Raw genomic sequence first — 15,518 nt, forward strand, 5'->3', positions numbered from 1 at the left:
AAGTTAAAGATTTTGTCCTCACTGCTGCTGAATCCCCCAAATCTAGTAACAGGGCTGGGTCGTAATAAGCATTTAATAAATACTCATTAATATTGAAAAGAATGTGGGGTTGGGAGCCATGAGACCTGTATTTAATCCTGGATCCACTACTGGTTTACAGAATATGTTGGAAAAATCAACCTTCTTTGCTCTGAGTTTGTTCCTTCCTCTATAGATTGAATTAAATGACCTCTATGACCCTAATCTAATTCTAACACGTTGATTCTAACAATGCTGTGACTCATTCCACAAGCCATGGAATGGAGTTCTCTGCCTCTTCTCTTTGTAGACCTCAAAGGAATTATTCTAATATTAATAAGTGAGAAATGCTATAAGCCTAGGACATCCCTAGTGACAAGAAGACTTTGTTCAATGATGTTAATAATGAACTTTTTGGTGCCCTGAAAGTAAGCTTTCTACATAGAAAAAGCTAATTCAATTTTACTTTGGTCATAGAAATTAATATTCAATTTAATAAAGTTAAAAATTCAAGAATCTAGTTCTGTTAAACTTTAATTCAATTTGAAAATCTTAATCTAGTGAATTTTGGCAATTAATGCGATGAGGTCTTTGAATAATATTTGGTTCCATTAAAATGTAATCATTTAAATACCTTTAACCATTTTAAAATTACATTTGGTAGATTTGAACTCTTCTAAAAGACTTTAGCTGGCTGTCAAAACTCCCTATATACTTAAGTAGTTCTTATGAATCTAAGAAGCACATTACAAATATTGCAAAGTTGAGTCTACTTGAAAGTTCTAATACTGTACATAAACTAAACAAGATTTCCATTTAAATTCACAAGTTTAAATCAATTTCTCAAATATGTATTTTAAATTGGGATAAACAGGCTGAACTATTATTCTAATAAGATCAGTTTTATAAAACATTACAAGAACAAATAATCCCAATTATGCACAACTCTCTTCATACAATACTATTTTTTTGTTTTGATGCACAATTTTATACTTAATTTTAAATCTTCCTGAGATTAAATTAAACTGGTCAGCACTAAGGAAATGATGACATCTTGTCCATCCTTCCCCATTCTGAGATGTGTGTGTATATTTGCATGGGTGTTAGTTCACGCTAAATTCTAGGGATAATCAGTAGCACTGACAGGAATTCACATTCCAAGTGCTGTCTGTTCTCATGCGGTCAGAAAGATCTAATTGCACAGGCAGCATCAGCAAAAGCTTCAGCTATCTTCATCTCTGATCAACACCAGACCCTTTGTCTAATTCACATAATAGAAATATTTGAAATAGTGGTTTATTAGCATAATAGATGAGAGAAATCTACTCTCATATGTGGAGTTAGAGTTGTTGGAGTTACGTGGTTTGGCTAAAACATTTGAGGCAGTCTTTAACTTCGGTGACGAGAGTAAGAATCTTGCTAACCCTCCACCTTTATCTTTAATGCATCTGTGTGGTAGAATCTGGTTTGAGTTTATCTTTTTAACAGCATAGTGGTGAGGTTGTGGGTGAGTAACTACTGCTGTTTACCAAGAGGGACCAATTTGGCTTAAGCCTCTTGGAAACATCTTTCCATGTAATTTTGCTATTAACTTACGGTTGCATAATAAGAGATTCCTTTTGGCAATCCTGATAGAACCCTATTATAGTTGTTATGTCATTGAATTCATAACTGCAGGGAGGTGGTGGTTTCCTAGTCAGGACCTTTAATTTTCTACTCAGGGGAATGCACAATCCCCACATTGTTGGATTAGATGTTGGAATTCTTCAGCTTTTAACTATGTAAATGTTTTCCCCATTGAATCTTAAAGACCACTGAACTTGATGGAATCCTGTGTTTTTTATTTTATATTCATAGAATCACAACTCATTGCTTATTAAAATAATACTGGGTTAAATTTGAGCTCTCTCTGTCTCTTTCTGGTAACTGTTGAAGCCAAAGCTCCCACGAGTCCTTCTAGTGAAGTAGAAGTGAACTGTGTGGCAAATCCCTAACAAAGCTGGCTCTGGAGGTACTTTTTATACCTAGTAGAGGTGGGTCACTGGTGTTTATGCTCCAGAGAAATGTTTCAGAAGTGTAGGTTCCCTCACAGGGCACATGCCCAGATGTCAACTGGAGTAGGTATCTCCATTTGAAAAAAGGGAGCATGTGGAGGGGATGGGTGGGGGAAGGATGTTGAGTGGGAAAGTGGGGAGAAAACTGCTCCCTACTAGTCTTTTTCTACCATTAAGACTCCAAGGATGGGGAAGGAGAGCAGTTAAAGGTAAGTCATTTCAAATATTTCACTACCAAGGATTCTTTTAACAGAGTTTCTCTGTAGACCTACATTTGGATAGATTTTTCTCTACTGAGCAAATGTCATTAATTACATAATAACTTATTTCCCCACTTTTATTAATCAAAGGCCTGCCTCAGATTGTTAGAAATTCTGATTAGCATACACTCAGTTGATTTGATTATTTCATTTCCCCACTAAAGCAGAGGAAATTGGGGTGCTACTTAGGGATATTTTAATTTGCCTCTTCACAAATGCGTTCTCTCAAAATCACCAAGTGTTTGAAAAGAAATACAGATTCCCAGGCCTTACACCCAACATTCTGAAATATAATCTCTTGACCTGGGATGTAGGAATCGCCTTTAATAAGCAGGGTCATCTTTCTTCAGGCAGTTCTCACTGTCCTTTGAACCACACTTTGAGAAGCATGGCACTAGAAATTTTGAAATATTGAACGAAGCTTCTAGACCTCCCCTCTGAGCAGAATTCAGGGATCCGGTGACTTTGGGCTGGGAACTTCTGAAAGGGTGAATAATTGAAAACTCAATTCAGCTGTTCAGCCTTAGGCACTACTTCAATTGAAGCTCAAGAAGCTATGACTAAGTTGACCTTTTGTCATATCTCTCTTCCTCCCTGTTTGTTTAAGTTACCATCTTAACTGGCTCTTGAAGTCAAAGGTGCTTTGTTCTCTGCATGAATGGTTTGATTCACATCACATCAATATAGCTTCAAAGGAAGAAAAGTCTCTTACCTTTGGATAATCTCTCCCTCCCCCTGCAAATGCCACAACCCAACTAAAGGATTTTTAAAGGTTTTCTGCTTTAAATGAATTCAGACTCTTTAAATTACTGCTCTTTTCCCCCTCCTTGAAAGAAATAAGGCCAAAAGAAATAACACCCACTTAGAGCATTTTTCACAAAGGTAATTTCTTCCACATAATATGGTATTTAAGGCAGTGATTCACAAACTGGGAGCTTAAAATGCACAGCTTACCACCTCCACAGTGTCTGATTCCGGGGACGTGGGAGGGGGCCTGGGAAATTCTATTTGGATTCAATGGTTAGCCAGGTCTCTGAATCATCATTTTAATGAATGAACCCCACAGATCACTTGCCCAAGGTTGAATGACCAAGAAGTGACAAGCTCTGACTAGGAGGACTGTGTCCTTTCTACCATCTCCTGCTGATGGAAATATAAAGGACAGGGAGTGAAGGCAGTCTGAGCCACTCGCCATGTGTTGAAACTTACATTCCTTCATTCACCTCTCTCCCTCTGCCAGCTGCATTCACTCTGCGTTTCAGCTGCACTGAATTGCTTGCAGCATTTGATCATGCATGCTTTGTTTTTGTCTTCTTGCTTTTGAACATATTCTTTCAGCCTGGAATTCTTGTGCCCAACTCCCCTCTCCCCACTGAACTTTGTGGCTCCATTCAAATGTCACCTGCTTATGAAGCTTCCTTAACATCTCAGGCTGAATAATCTCTCCCACCTCAAGAAGTGGCAACAACTGGATTTGAATAACAGAGGCTTTCATTTTTAGAGCCTTCCATGGAGGGAACTTTGAGCAAAAATTATAAGTACTAGCTTTCAGTGAAGCCACTGCTTCAGGTGAAAAGCATTTTAAATAAATTTGTAAATATATTAAATATAATGCTGCTACATATGCTTTTGTTACCGAACAAAGGCTCATGCACCCGTGACACACAAACTCTGACAGCAGATATTTGCAGCAAAGTAAGGGTTTAATTGCAAGATGTGCCAAGCAAAGAGAATGAGCTCATGCACAAAAGACCTGAATTCCTCCATAGCTTTCAGGCAAGAGTTTTAAAGACAGTATCAGGGGAGAGGGTCATAGGATGCGTGATCAGCTTGTTGGACCTTCTGATTGGTTAGTCAGGTAACAGGGTGATGTTTCCAGAATCTCAGCCTTCTGGTTCCAACCACTCTGGAATCTACGTGCTTGTGGTCAGCATGTAGCCACCATCCTCCTCCTGGGTGAGGGTCTTAGTTTCTACAGAATAACTCAAAGATATGCAGCAGACTGTTATCTATATCCCTTCAGTAGGAACAGGAGTCCTGCAGCTCTTGTCCTGGCCATTAACTGCTTGAGCCTGCTCTTTGGAGCTCAGTGAAGACCTTGGAGACTAAAGCCTTTTTTTCTACAAACAAGAAAAGGAGAACAGGGTGGGGCTTTTGTACCTGGGAAGGTTCCACATGATCCGAGTTGGTTTCAATTCCCCCCTTTTCTTTGATACTCCTCAATCCTGAGGGGAACAGGGTCAGGATAAGAAAGGGAATAAAGTTTTGGACAGAGACGTGTTAATCAGAAATTTGGCCGGGGAACTCAGTTTAGGTGGATTCAGTTTCACTTTATGAAGATTTTATATCTCTCCCTGCCCCCACCCCAAAAAACCACCCCTCTATGCCACTGATTGATCATCCCATTTTGTACAGTCTGAACAAAGGCAGCTTTAAGAATAGCTGCTGGGGATGCACAGTACACTCATTTTCAAACAGTGGTGTTCATTTTTCAACCCTGTCAAGGAAATTCATCTAAAGTAATGATAAGCCTAAAGAGTTCCTACATTAGCCATTTGTCATTAGAAGCATTCTACACAATGAATAGACATTACAGGCTGTTACGCAGCTCCAGGAACACTGCTCATTGAAATTTGTTGGAAAGATGATTGAATGTTATTTAAGTAGAACTTACGTGCAATAAATAGTACATTTTCCGACTGCTGAGAAAATTGATGAAAAGGGTAATGTTCCGTTTTTGGATTCTAAACAAAAGGCAATCAATTAGTAGGACCAGTTTGAATAATGTGAAAGAAACAGTGCCTAGAAACTCTCCTGCTGAAAGATTGGACCTCAGGCTGAAATAACTGCTTTTGCATTAAAAAGATCTATAGCTTGGCATAAACACAGCACGAAAAGGTAGTTTGAATGGAACCCATTTCTGGACCCACATGCCTCCCCAGAGCTTGGTTTCTCTTGAGCCCACTTTCTTTTGTCTGCCTCACCTTTATTATGGGCTGCTTTTCAACTTCCTTCTGAGCTCATAGCTACACTCTGGCCAACCTTTAAGGTGTCCTACCCAGCAAAGATTTTTAAAGAGGGATTATTGAAGCTCAGAGAGAATTACTAACTTGTGGGACTAGCCCTCCAATGCCACAGTGTGGGGTTGTCAGTAACACTCTGCGTTTTGCTGGTAATGACGGTGAGTGAGCTTTGATGATGTTTCCTTTACATCAGAAATTGGCTTTTTTTTTTTTCCTGTAAAGGTCCAAAGAGTAATTATTTTAGTAACTGTGGGCCATATGGTCTCTGTTACGACTCAACTCTGCCATAAATAGCCTGAAAGCAGCCATAGCCAACGTGGAAATGAATGAGCATGGTTGTGTTCCAGTAAGACTGTAATTTACAAAATGGGCAGCTGGCCCCCACTCTGCATCAAGGGACCAAAGTCACGGTGACAGAACAAGTCCCACACAGAACAGTCTTCGATCATGCATATATATTTCTGAAAAGTAACTAAACTATTATCTGTTGGATGATGATTTCTAATTTCATATCACTTGCATATTATCTCTGCATCATATGTTGAGTGGCCAGTATTGAACTTGAAGCTTCCTCATTTTTCCTTTTGTGCCTTCCTCTCTTGCCTCCTGTCTCTGTCAATGTTTCCTAACCTTTACTGTGGAATCAGATGAGATAGAGACCCCCTAGGAAATGGAACCTTTGAAATGTGCCTGTGAACCGTTGTGTAATTGCTTCACCAAAGCCAAAGGCAAGAAGACAGGCAGATTTCATTTCCAGCTAGCTTAATGGAGATCAGGTATTGGTGCCACTCAAATATTCTGGCTTTCTCCCCTTTCCCTGAGCTCCAGGATTTTTATACAGGGGAAATCAGAAGTCTTAGAAAAGAAGTCAATTAAAACAGCAAAACAAATACAACAATCTGAAACACATTGAGCCTGAAGGATGTCAGGTTGCAAGGTGACATCCACTGATTATCTGCATAATAGTTCCCTTAACTGACTTCAGTGAACAGATTTACTCCTGCATTACTGACATTTTTCCTTCTGTAAAGAGTGTACCTGATTCTCACCCCGCATGGAATGTTTGGTCTACATTTTAGTAGGTTACAGTGATCTGGCAAGCTTTTAAAATTCCATTTCCAAGGCTCCACTCCAGGCCACTTAAATCAAAATCACCAAGGGTGGGACTTAGGTGATTCAAAGGTGTAGCTAAGGCAGAGGACCTCTGTTTCTAGCTACTTGAAGTGTGGTCCATGGCCAGGAACAGTGACCTGGGAGCTTAGAATGACAGACTCTGCCCCACCCCAGATCTACTGGATCTGCATTTTAACAGGAACGCTAGGTGATTCTTCTGCACATTAATGTTGAGAAGCCCTGCTCTGGCGAGTTCATGCACTTTTGTCACTGCCTGCTAACTAGCGTGCATACCAAGGGTCAGTTATGTTTGTTCTTAAATCTGCCTATCCAGCTGTAATTATGTAAACGCTATCTAACTGATGAATTACAAGTGCACAAAGAGTTGATTTCATGAAAACATAGTGAATGAATATTTTTAAAGACAATAAATGTGAGTCTAAATTCGCCTTTCAAATAAGGTTTGAGATAAACTGGAAAAATTGGGGCGGGGTAATTTATAAAATTCCAGATTGATTGTACAGTCATCTTGCTTCATGGTTGTCTTTAAATTGTTGTGCCAGTTTAAAAAAAACACTGAAAGGGTACATTCTGGACCCTGAGTTATGGATGTGGTTCATACAAGGAAGATTACTTGCAACTCTAATTATCGACAGATCCAACAAAAAGAAAAGTTAAAGAAAAGACCATACAGATTAACACAGATAAACAAATATTTTAAGTTAAAATATGAAAGACTCAAAATACGTACTTTTTAGCGATGTCTCATCTTAACTGGTTTTTGATTAATTCATTAATTACTGCTCCTCTGCATCACATTGGATAAGAGAGCTTCTACTGTTAACCCTCAACTGCTGAGTCAACCAACCTGCCTACTTCTTCCTCTCTTCATGGTCCAACTGGTTTTACTCCATCAGAGTGGTTTCTGGACTTTGGGATTTCACTGACAAGGACAACTTCAGAAGTATTTTGGAGAACTCACATAAAGTTGCCTACTACATATTAGACCAATTAAGGATGAAAAAACAGCCCTATCATCTATTATCCATGATTTCAGAAAAGGAAAGAACATCAAAAAAGTTAGAAGGACACAATCTTATTATGAAAGAGAAATCTTCAAATGGCATAAAATTACCTTTAGGGAGATGAACTGATTTTGAATAATTTATCTAATAATTTACTGCGAGGTAGCAAAAAAAAAAAAACAAAAACAAAAACAAAAAACCCTCTCCAGCTCTGCTGACAATCATTTGGGAAGCTGGTTGGCTGAAGTGTACTTTTCTCCAGGGCTCTACCCTGACGCCCCCTCCTGACACAGTTAACCCTGTTCTCCTTTGTGTCACAGGTTCTTACCTCACTCTGTCGTAGCTGTTAGTTATCTGTCTGTCTTCATCCCTGGACTGTGAACTGGGTCATCCTCATTTTGTATCTCTTACACATAACACAGTACTGGACACACTGTGGTGAGGCAATGCATATTTATTGGATGAATGAATGGAGTAGGTCTGCTTCCTACAGATTTATGTCAAAGGGAAAATGGAACTCATTGCAACATATACGCTATTCTGCCCCTCTAAGACTCTGGTTGAACATTTTTGCTGAATTGTCAACAATACGGTAATATAGGTCAGTAATTAAGCACCGTAGAATTGGCCATAATTTGTTGCATTTTTTGATTACTTCTCCACTGTGAATCCATTTACTGTAGTATATTTAATTAGTATTAATTTTCAGACTGAGGGAATTTCAGGATAATACAAACATATTAACTGTTTTTTATTACATTGTGTTTTCATTAAATAGTAACTTATGTAGCAGAGCTCTGTTGTTTTTTTAATACAACAAAAAGAAATTTTATTATATTGGTACCAATTAAACCAAGAGACAAAAAATTGAAAGTGTACCATAAAGTTGTTTTTTTTTTTTTTTTGGCAGAATTAATGGAGGGAATAAGAGTTGTAAAGAAATGGAAGTGCTCTTTTCTTTTGAAAATAAGATATTAAAGGAATAATCAGTATCTCAAGTTGATTCTTGGTAAAGCAATTCCCTCCGGTATTTGAAAGTTTTTAGTTATCTCTTGTCTTTTCATTAACCATCAATAACTAAGTGCCAATAATGCATGTTCATTATAATTAATCACATGCCCTTATATTGATGTTCTACTTATAAATTTGAATTTTAAACAGCATAGGATTTTTTTTTTTTTTTGAAATAAGAAGACACAGACACACTCAGGACTGATACTCCCATGACCCTCATAATCATCTTCCTGTGATCCAATAAGAATGTAATTTGGATCATTTATTAACATTCTTATCTTACTGATAATACTATTAGCCTATTAGCTAACAGGTTGTCCTTCATATGTGAAAATTACTCTTGTTTATTTTGGATCAAATGTAAGAGCTAGGATGTTTTTCTTCTGCAGTTTTTTCCCCCTTGAATAGAAAGAGTATCTTATTTTTTCATTTCACTTTTTGGATAACTTTGGTCTGCATAGTTGAGGACTCTGCGTGTGAGGGAAGACTTACATCATTGGCTTGAATTACTGATTTATTCAGCACCCAATCACAGTGCCATACACTGCTTAACGCATAGGAGATGAAGTCAAAGGCAGAGGAGATGTCTGCTTCTGTGGAACTCACTGCTCTTCTCTGGTTTGAGTGGGAAGGTCTCTGATAGACAACAAACAAATATGAAAATAAGTAAAAGATAATTTCTGTAACTACAGGCTGTGATTAGTCCTGAGAAGGAAAGAGAAACCTATAGAAGGCAGAGCTCTGCATTGACTTTAGTGCAAATCTTTCCCGACACTGAGCACCCCAGGGCAAGGTCAGGATCTGGGGTCCCCACTGCTGCCTCTAAGACACTGGAAAAGCAGCATGTCCCTGTTCATCTGGTTGCTACAGCTCAGAGAGATGTCCAGAAGGCAAGCTGAACTTTCAAAATGTTCTTTCTTTGTCACCTGCTTCAAGAAGCAGATTTGAATTTTCTAAGCCATTCACTATCTCTTGAACCTTTTCCCAATAATTGTTTCAAATGGCCCAAGGGTAAAGTTTCTGTCAATGTTCTTACTACAGCCATAACAGTGCTCAACTGTCACCTTAAAGATTGTATATGCTACAAAGTTTAATGGGAAAATGTGCCACTTCGATGAAACCAAAGAAACATGAAAATGGGATCTAGAAAATTACACTGTTACTATGGTGATGGCATCTCTTTGGCAATTGAAGAGAATCATTTAATAAAGTTATAAAACCCCAGTAAATATTGGACAGCTTTATGGAAATGTAATAACTGATGTCATATATCAAAAAGCACTAAAACCCATTTTGCATTTATGGCTCACAGCAAAATCATAATGCGGATGAGGACTAAATGACCTATAAATGTTAAACACATAGTTAAGCACGGGGTATGTCAGCCAGTCTCTGTGGTTTTTCTGGGTAATATGTTCAAGTTAAATGCAATCGTGAGGGGAAACATTTGCATTTTTCTAAGCCTGTGTATATTTCGGTGCCTTTTCTGAGTCAGAAAGGTAGAACAAAAATCATATCTGTTTGCTTGCAGATGATCAGGGAAGATATCAGGAGAAATAAGCAAGCCTGTGTCCTTGAATATGAATTTAACAAAGTAAATGCTGATAACATTGTTATCCTGGTACTGCTACTGCTCAGCCTTATCCAAAATGTGACCGCGTTTTGGGTCATATGCATGTTCTCTGGTTTGCATTGACTTTATTCCCAATACAGAGCTATTGTTTGTATTTTTCTAGAAGCTGAGCTCAAAAACGTTTTGAATGATGCATCCTGGGATAGAAAAACTTTTCAGTTTGTAGAGAGCATTTTATCCTGTAAATAAATAGGTTTCTCCCCAGCAGCTCATCGAGATTTCGTGCAAAAGGAAACTAAAAGGAAGAGGGTCTTCCTAAGGCACAAAGAGGAGGCATTTCCAGCTAAGAAACTGAAGGCGCATGTGCATGGTTTTTACTGTGTCATTCAGCTAATTTCTCTGGGATGATCAGGGGACGATACACTGCTTGTTCCTAAGATGGTCGAACAACCAAGTGAAACAGTCCTTCAAGTATCACATTCTCAAAATGCAGAACCACAGAACTGATTGATGGTTTTCATTGAGTCAGCCAATGAGCTAAAGCACAGCCATCAATCTGGGAACTGCATAGTCCAACCTTGGGAACTAGTTTTATTTTTCATGATTCATCCTCCTAGGTTTGGTACCAGTACGTCACAAGTGGCTTTGAAGGTTTCCATGCTCTTTCTTTGGTTCTGAAGCTTCAGGGGTTCTCAGTTGCTCTGGCTTTGATTTCTCAAAATAGTTCTCAGTTCTCTGGCTTCTCCTCTCTCCAGCTCTCCAGGGATATCGCTCAGTGCATACCCCTAGACTCCTTCTAGGACTCTCTTCGAGTCTGTACTTGCTTAACAGGACCAATTCTTGCACAGAAGAATTGAGAGCAGGGTCCTTGAAGAGCATTCTTAGGCAAAGTTGTTGGTTTGGCAGGGGATGAATAAAGACAAGGGACTATAATGAAATCAAATGTAGAATGTTCTGGGTAAGTGTTTCACCTTCCTGTTACAATGTAAAATTTGAAGAGAGGTGGATGAGGATGAGACCATACAAATAGAGTGAGAACCGGACTGCTGGTGGAGTGTGCTTTACATGCTAGGCATGGAGTGTTTTAACACAGATCATCCCATTTAATCTTTTTTTAAAACTTTTAAAAATTGAGATATAATTGACATATAATCTTGTATTTGATTTTAGGTGTATAGCATAATGATTTGGTATATGTGTACATAGCAAAATGATTATCACGGTATGTTAACATCCATCACCACAAGTAGTGACAATTTTTTTTTTTCTTGTGATGAGAACTTCTAAGATCTATTCTCCTAGCAGTTTTCAAGTACACAATACCATAGTGTTAGCCATAGTCACCATGCTGTGTATTACAGCCCCAGGATTTATTTAACCTTACAACTGGAATTTTGTACCTTCTGACCACCTTCATCTCATTTAATTTTTATAAGCTTCAAGGTAGGTATCATTATTACCTGGATTTTTAGGAGACAAATGACATAAAGAAATAAGTAACTTGCTCAAGGTCACACAACAAGTAACTGGTAGGACTGGAATTCAAACTCCAGTCTCCTTGAGTCTAAGTCCTGTGCTTCTAGCCATTGCATCATATTGAATCAGGTCTAGGTGTAGCTCTGTATAGCAATCCCTTTTAATGGAAACAAAGGATGCTATAATTTGTACCCATCATTAGAACTGAAACTTAGATAATCTTTGTATTGCTAAGTCCCAGGAAGGTTGTGCAATGCACACTGGGTTCTCCGGGGTATACTTTAGGAGAACTGCTGCAGGGGCCACAACAGGGATGTCAGAAAATTGATGGTCAACCCAGCTCAACCCCGAGTTAGGAAAGTGAAAGTGAACAGTGAGTCTGGGAAATAAAACTATGACTCAGAGGCTAGAATGCAGGTATAAATCAAGACAGCACTAATGCAAATAAAAAAAGACTGATTCAGACTGAATATTGCAGATTCAGAATTCTATTGCAAAGTCAGAATTCTAGCTAATGTATAGTTTAATCTATTCCTGTTGGGACAGGATTAGTACCTTAAAGAATTTTGACTAAATGAAAGGAGAGAGAGAGAGACAGAGAGGAAAGAAGGAGGGAAGAAAGTTATATATGATGTATTCTCATTATAAAAAATTTAAAACATTAAGGGAATTTTTTTTTTAAAAAGAAAGAAAGAAAATGAAAATTTACCATAGCTCTCAGCTTCTCAAGAAAACCACAATTAACATTTTAGTACATTTCCTTCCAGTATTTTTCTCCCCTAGGTGTGCCAAAATATATATGATATAGTATATAGCTTATTTCTTTTAATATCACATAAGCATATTCTATCTTATTCCAATTCATTATAAACATTGTTTTATTGTCTGCCTGATGTTCTATCACTTGTGTACAGTTATTTACAATTTTTCCTTTTTATTAGATTTTAGAAGATTAGCATTTAAAAATTTTAGCTGTCATTCTCTGATGTTTATTGCTTTTTCCTCTCCAATTTAGGACTCTTTCCTCATAGATACCCCAGAGGTGGAACTTGTGGGTTAAGGTTAAAGACCAGTTTTGACCCTTGACACATATTGCCAGATTGTTTTCACTTCCTCCAGCAGTGTTTCAAGCTACCCTTTTCACTACATTATCCTCAGCATTGAGTACTCTTATAAAAATAAAAATTAGGCAGAAAATGGCACTGTATGGTTTGAAAAATAGCATACTTTGATTCCCAGTGAGCCAGATATTTTCCCGTAAGATGATTAGTCATTTGCATATCCTCTTCTTGTGGTTTTTCTGTGCACATCCTTTGTCCATTCATCTTTTGAAATCCTTTTCCCTTTCCTATTGTGAAATATATATTGTACATAGAAGAAGAGTGTATAAAACATATGAACAGTTTAAAGAATAATCATGCCGTGAACTCCTCCTTGCAACCACAGCCCAAGTTAAAAGTAGCATGTAAAACATTGCCGCCAAGACCCACATGCCTCACCCTTAACCTTCACCTTCTTCTCCACTGTGTCTTATGCACCCCCATCCCTAGTAAACACGATCTCTGATTTTCGACTAGTCATTCCCTTGTTTTTCTTAATATTTTAATTGCCCATACAGACATTCATGAACAATTGACTTCAGGTGTGCCCGTTTTTGAACTTTACATAAAGGAAATTCTACTATTAACTCTTGTGATTGGCTTTTCTCACTCAGCATTTTGTAGGATTCATTCACGGTTCTGTATGGAGCTGGAGTGCATCACAGTATTATTCCATTTCTATCGGTAATTTCAAATACAATGGAAAGGTTTTTTTCAATGACATTTGAGGAAACTGTGTTTTCCCAATTTTTAAAAATTCCTCGTAATTTTGGCTGTATTTCAATATCAGACAATTTAGGCAGGTTTAGACAGTAAAATCCCTGGATCTTTTCCTTTATGATCACTTTCATTGCTTTGAAACTTAGAAGGTCCTTCCCCTCCATTGTACTGATAAATATTTCCTCCTATTTTAGCTCTTTTATGCTTTATTATTATTATTATTATTTTTTTTTTTTTGGAAAAAAAAGCAAACCTTTAATGCTTTAATCCACATGTGTTTATTTTGGTTTATGGTCTGATTTGACTTCTAGATTGATTTTTTCATCCAAAGAAGTAACTGCTTATTGAATAGTCCTTTCCCACGCCACTTGATCTGCTTTCTTTGTGTGGCAGGGATGAAACAGAGTTGGATTTATGGGTAAAAAAGCAAGTGTGTCCAGGAATAGTGTTGGTCAGAGGAGGAGTGATTCAGTGTCCAGGGGAGTTAAGGAGGTCTTCTTAGAGGAGGTGATAACTGGGGATTGTTTTATAGGACCAGTAAGATCCTATGAAAAGAATGGAGGAGGGGAAGAAGGGCAGGTGAACATTTCAGGCCGAAGAAACTGACAAGTAGAGGAAACTGGCAAGGTTGTTTGTGTTTATAAGCTGAACAACTCTAGAATCAGACAAATCCAGCCCTTCAACTTACAAGCTCTATGATCTCCTGCAACTTACTTAGACTTTCTGTGCCTTAGTTTTTCATCTATCAAATGGGGATCAATAGATTCTATATAAGATTATTATAAGCAATTATAAGATATGTGTAAAATACTTAGCATATCCAGAACACTCAATAAACATTATTTAAATATTAGACAGCATGCTATACCTCCTGCTTACTACTAGATTTGCAGACATGAGTCAGAAAATCAATATGTATTTGCCGAGTGAATGAATGAAGAACAGAGACTTGAAACATCATAGTTTCTTTAGGAATATGCAAGTAGTTTGGTGTTGCTTGAATAAAATTTGTTAGGAATTAAGTGGAGTGGGGACCACATCATATAGGGAGGGCCTAGAACACCATTCCAGGGGGCTTCCTCTTTATCTTATGGACAGTATTGAGACACTGGATGTTTTTACGCAGAAGTGTGATGGGGGCATAATCAAGAGAAAACAATGACCTTAGGGTCGTAGAGACTGGCTTGAGACCCTAAACTTACATCCTCTGCCTCCTACAAAACTCTAGGAAGAAGAAATTTTAATTTTATCTTTTCTTAGAAATATTCAAAGATGGAAGCACTGCATCTTTAAATAAAAGACTGTAGCTTTCAGTAGACCTCATCAGGTAAAGTCTTATGTAGGCTCTTCTTTATTTCTAGGGCAATTCCCTATGTGTTTCTGGGGCAAAGTTTGCTCATTGCTCCATAATATCTGTTTCTCCTCTTCTTTGATAATAGAACTCACAATTTTTAGCTGGACATTTGGCTGTCTGGAATTAGAATTACATTTCCCAGCTTCCCTTTTGGCCTGCTGTGACCATGTGACTGGAGAATGGAATGTTAGCAGAAGTGTTATGTGCAACTTCCAGGATCTATTCATAAAAGGAAGGGACATGCCTTCTTCTTTGCTCCATCCCTTTTTCTGCTGGGTAGAGTGTAGATGTGATGACTGGAGCTTAAGCAGCCGTATTGGACACTAAAGTGTAGGCCAGACATTATGAATGGTGAAACTGCTTGCTAGCCATGGCTTGTCTTCCTCGAGACTCTCTTGATGTGAGAAATATACTTCTGCTATTGTTATTTTGTCATTTCTGTCATTTGCAGCTGCACCTAATTTTAGCAAATACTGATTCACATCTATTTGCTCTGAATCATTGGATAAGAAATGCAGCATTTCCCTCTCTCTGTATATATTTTAAAAAAGCTTCTCAAATAGTAGGTAAGAATTAGTAAATTTCTCTCTACCTTTAGTGTTAAATTCTGCAAATCACTTTTTAAAGCCTTTTCATCTCAATCGCTTTTTTTTTTTTTTTTTCTGATTTGCTGTATTTTCTTTGGCTTCCTGAAATGTTTCAATGTTCCTCCCTTAGGTATTCCCCAGAATGGGATTTATTCTGTGGAAAATGGAGAATTGCTTGGTACTGCCCTCAATACAGATTTA

The sequence above is a fragment of the Camelus ferus genome, chromosome 12 (assembly GCF_009834535.1).
Source record: "Camelus ferus isolate YT-003-E chromosome 12, BCGSAC_Cfer_1.0, whole genome shotgun sequence".
Classification (NCBI taxonomy): Eukaryota; Metazoa; Chordata; class Mammalia; order Artiodactyla; family Camelidae; genus Camelus; species Camelus ferus.